Source organism: Salmo salar, chromosome 12, assembly GCF_965601325.2.
Source record: "Salmo salar chromosome 12, fSalSal1, whole genome shotgun sequence".
NCBI classification, from domain to species: Eukaryota; Metazoa; Chordata; class Actinopteri; order Salmoniformes; family Salmonidae; genus Salmo; species Salmo salar.
In genome coordinates, this window is record NC_138302.1 from 53,398,286 (window position 1) to 53,403,740 (window position 5,455).

The window sequence follows — 5,455 nt, forward strand, 5'->3', positions numbered from 1 at the left end:
GGAGTTGGCTCAGGTCTCAAAACCGCCTTAGCACCCACGGTTTGCCCCCAAAAAACATTTTTGGGGGGGCGCTGCCTCTCGGCCCTCCGTTGTTGCCTTGACTGTCGATCTCGTCGCTGTACCTCCCTCGCTGCTTCCACCTGTTCCCATGGGAGGCGATCCCTTCTGGCCTGGATCTCCTCCCACGTCCAGGATCCTTTGCCATCCAGGATGTCCTCCCATGTCCAGTCCATCGGCCCACGCTGCTTGGTCCTTTGGTGGTGGGATCTTCTGTCACGATCGTCAAAAGGAGTGGACCAAAGCGCAGCGTGGTAAGTGTTCAACGTATTTTATTTACCTCAGATCACAACAAACAAAAAGGAATAAACAATGAATACGACCGTAACGTTGTGTAGGCTTAACAAGCAGTACAAAATTAAGATCCCACAACTACAGGTGGGGAAAGGCTGCCTAAGTATGATTCCTAATCAGAGACAACGTTAGACAGCTGCCTCTGATTAGGAACCATACTCGGCTCAAAACAAAGAAATAGACATCATAGAATGCCCACCCAACACCCTGACCTAACCACATAGAGAAACAAACCCTCTCTCAGGTCAGGGCGTGACAGATATACTGGGGTGCAAATAACAATATGGGGATGAGGTAGTTGGGTGGGCTATTTACAGATGGGCTATGTGCAGGTGCAATGATCTGTTAGCTAATCTGATAGCTGATGCTTAAAGATAGTGAGGGAGATATGAGTCACCAGCTTCAGTGATTTTTGCAATTTGTTCCAGTCATTGGCAGCAGAGAACTGGAAGGAAAGACGGCCAAAGGAGGAATTGGCTTTGGGGGTGACCAGTGAAATATACCTGCTGGAGCGTGTGCTATAGGTGGGGGCTGCTATGGTTACCAGTGAGCTGAGATAAGGCGGGGCTTTACCTAGCAAAGACTTATAGATGACCTGGAGCCAGTGGGTTTGGCGATGAAAATGAAGCGAGGGCCAGCCAACAAGAGCATACAGGTTGCAGTGGTGGGTAGTATATGGGTCTTTGGTGACAAAACGGATGGCACTGTGATAGACTGCATCCAATTTGCTGAGTAGAGTGTTGGAGGCTATTTTGTAAATGACATCGCCGAAGTCAAGGATCGGTAGGTTAGTCAGTTTTACGAGGGTATGTTTGGCAGCATGAGTGAAGGATGCTTTGTTGCAAAATAGGAAGCCGATTCTAGATTTAATTTTGGATCGGAGATGCTAAATGTGAGTCTGAAAGGAGAGTTTACAATCTAACCAGACACCTATGTATTTGTCCACATATTCTAAGTCAGATGCTAGATGGCCGGGCAGGTGCGGGCAGCGATTGGTTGAAGAGCATGCATTTAGTTTTACTAGCATTTAAGAGCAGTTGGAGGTCACGGAATGAGAGTTGTATGGCATTGAAGCTTGTCTGGAGGTTAATTAACACAGTGTCCAAAGAAGGGCCAGAAGTACACAGAATGGTGTCGTCTGCGTAGAGGTGGATCAGAGAATCACCAGCAGCAAGAGCGACATCATTGATGTATACAGAGAAAAGAGTCGGCCCGAGAATTGAACCCTGTGGCACCCCCATAGAGACTGCCAGGGGTCTGGACAACAGGCCCTCTGATTTGAAACACTGAACTCTGTCTGAGAAGTAGTTGGTGAACCAGGCGAGGCAGTCATTTGAGAAACCAAGGCTGTTGAGTCTGCCGATAAGAATGAGGTGATTGACAGAGTCGAAAGCCTTGGCCAGGTTGATGAAGACGGCTGCACAGTATTGTCTCTTATCGATGGCGGTTATGATATCGTTTAGGACCTTGAGCGTGGCTGAGGTGCACCCATGACCAACTTGGAAACCAGATTGCATAGCGGAGAAAGCACGGTGGGATTCCAAATGGTCGGTGATCTGTCTGTTAACTTGGCTTTCGAAGACCTTAGAAAGGCAGGGTAGGATAGATGTAGGTCTGTAACAGTTTGGGTCTAGAGTGTGTCCCCCTTTGAAGAGGGGGATGACCGCGGCAGCTTTCCAATCTTTGGGGATCTCAGACGATACGAAAGAGAGGTTGAACAGGCTAGTAATAGGGGTTGCAACAATTGCGGCGGATCATTTTAGAAAGAGAAGGTCCAGATTGTCTAGCCCAGCTGATTTCTAGGGGTCCAGATTTTGCAGCTCTTTCAGAACATCAGCTATCTGGATTTGTGTGAAGGAGAAATGGGGGAGGCTTGGGCAAGTTGGTGTGGTGGGTGCAGAGCTGTTGACGGGTAGGAGTAGCCAGGTGGACAGCATCCCCAGCCGTAGAAAAGTGCTTATTGAAATTCTCAATTATCGTGGATTTATCGGTAGTGACAGTGTTTCCTAGCCTCAGTGCAGTGGGCAGCTGGGAGGAGGTGCTCTTATTCTCCATGGACTTTACAGTATCCCAGAACTTTTTGGAGTTCGTGCTACAGGATGCAAATGTCTGTTTGAAAAAGCTAGCTTTTGCTTTCCTAACTGCCTGTGTATATTGGTTCCTGACTTCCCTGAAAAGTTGCATATCGCGGGGGCTATTCGATGCTAATGTAATACGCCACAGGATGTTTTTGTGCTGGTCAAGGGCAGTCAGGTCTGGAGTGAACCAAGTTTGTTCGAGAACGACCCATCAACTAGTGGGGGATAGAAGGAGGACGCCAGATTGGCACACACTGAACAAATCTGAATCTAAAAAAAGTGGATATTTGTCAAATCCGTCATGATTGATGTGTTGTAACAGGCCCACAGTGTGAACATATATTGGGGTTGACATCCGTACAAGCATTATACTCAGAATTTGTTACCTCAACATAGTGTGAAATACACATATAAATATTAGCCTAAATGTAGGAAAATTCTGCTAGGGTGCAATGAGGAGATTTGGAATCTTTCCCCCTCACCTTTCCTTGGCATTTTCATTTTGGGGGTTGAGTTCCATTGACCTCTTTACCCATCTATGCCAATTTTAAGATTAGTTCATGCTTTTAAAACTACATTACATTTCAAATTTGTGGTAAAGAGGTCAATCAAACTGCAATGGAATTGCCATGGAAACGCGTGGGGGAAAGATGCGAGTCTCCTCATTGCCCCCCAGAAAAAGTAGTCTACATTTATTTTGGCTATTTTATATGCATTTCACACAATGTTGAGGTAAAAATGTTAGTATAATGCTTGTATGGATGTCAATCCCAACACATGTTCATGTCATCGTTAACAATCAACTGCATTACAGTTAAAAACTACTTTGACTACCACCACCGATTTCTGTAGGCTAGCTATGCAAACCAGCTTACGAATGGGAGTTAGCATTTAGCAGTCCCTTCTTCAAAGCCTTAAAAAGGACAACTTCTACATGTTATGCAGCGAAAACAGCCAAATATATAGATATCTGGCTTAAGTAACCACATTGTGGGCCTGTTACAATACATAAATCATGACGGATTTGACGACTTCGTTAGATCAGATTTGTTGAATGTGCGGCAATCTGGTCAATGACTTCTATTTACTCTTTTATCACATCTATGATCACTGACTTAGGGGAGCTACAGTTGAAGTCGGAAGTTTAAATACACCTTAGTCAAATACATTTAAACTCAGTTTTTCCACAATTCCTGACATTTAATCATAGTAAAAATTCCGTCTTAGGTCATTTAGGATCACCACTTTATTGTAAGAATGTGAAATGTCAGAATAATAGTAGAGAGAATGATTTATTTCAGCTTTTATTTTCATCACATTCCCAGTGGCTCAGAAGTTTACATACACTCAATTAGTATTTGGTAGCATTGCCTTTAAATTGTTTAACTTGGGTCAAACGTTTCGGATAGCCTTCCACAAGCTTCCCACAATAAGTAAGGTGAATTTTGGCCCATTCCTCCTGACAGAGCTGGTGTAACTGAGTCAGGTTTGTAGGCCTCCTTGCTCGCACACGCTTTTCCAGTTCTGCCCACACATTTTCTATAGGATTGAGATCAGGGTTTTGTGATGGCCACTCCAATACCTTGACTTTGTTGTCCTTAAGCCATTTTGCCACAACTTTGGAGGTATGCTTGGGGTTATTGTCCATTTGGAAGACCCATTTGTGACCAAGCTTTAACTTCCTGACTGATGTCTTGAGATGTTGCTTCAATATATCCACATTACTTTCCTTCCTCATGATGCCATCTATTTTGTGAAGTGCACCAGTTCCTCCTGCAGCAAAGCACCCACACAACATGATGCTGCCACCCCCGTGCTTCACGGTTGGGATGGTGTTCTTCGGCTTGCAAGCCTCCCCCTTTTTCCTCCAAACATAACGATGGTCATTATGGCCAAACAGTTCTATTTTTGTTTCATCAGACCAGAGAACATTTCTCCAAAAAGTGGGATCTTTGTCCCCATGTGCAGTTGCAAACCGTAGTCAGTTTTTTTTTTATGGCGGTTTTGGAGCAGTGGCTTCTTCCTTGCTGAGCAGCCTTTCAGGTTAGGTCGATATAGGACTCTTTTTACTGTGGATATAGATACTTTTGTACCTGTTTCCTCCAGCATCTTCACAAGGTCCTTTGCTGTTGTTCTGGGATTGATTTGCACATTTCGCACCAAAGTACGTTCATCTCTAGGAGACAGAACGCATCTCCTTCCTGAGCGGTATGACGGCTGCGTGGTCCCATGATGTTTATACTTGCGTACTACTGTTTATAAAGATGCATGTGGTACCTTCAGGCATTTGGAATTTGCTCCCAAGAATGAACCAGACTTGTGGAGGTCTACAATTTTTTTTCTGAGGTCTTGGCTGATTATTTTGGATTTTCCCATGATGTCAAGCAAAGAGGCAATGAGTTTGAAGGTAGGCCTTGAAATACATCCACAGGTACACCTCCAATTGACTCAAATTATGTCAATTAGCCTATCAGAAGCTTCTAAAGCATTGACATAATTTTCTGGAAATGTCCAAGCTGTTTAAAGGCACAGTGTACTTAGTGTATGTAAACTTCTGACCCACTGGAATTGTGATACAGTGAATTATAAGTGAAATAATCTGTCTGTAAACAATTATGGGAAAAATGACTTGTGTCATGCACAAAGTAGATGTCCTAAACGACTTGCCAAAACTATAGTTTGTTAACAAGAAATTCGTGGAGTGGTTGAAAAACAAGTTTTAATCACTCCAACCTAAGTGTATGTAAACTTCCGACTTCAACTGTACATGAAGTTCTGTCTCATGCAGTCCCACCCTCGCAGGCCCAAGAGCCTGTGTAGGGAGCTATGAAGTTTTTGAAAGACTGAATGAATGGGATGTTTTTTGTTGTTGTAATACTGTATGTGTGGATTCATGTTTTTCCCTTCTCCATAATGAATGTCCTTTTTTTTTTTCTTCACCCCGTCCAGTTGGGGGCGGCAATACAACAATAGTTGTTGTGCACCATAAAATCTCAGAGAAGAAGATAATCTGCGACTCCTCCAGA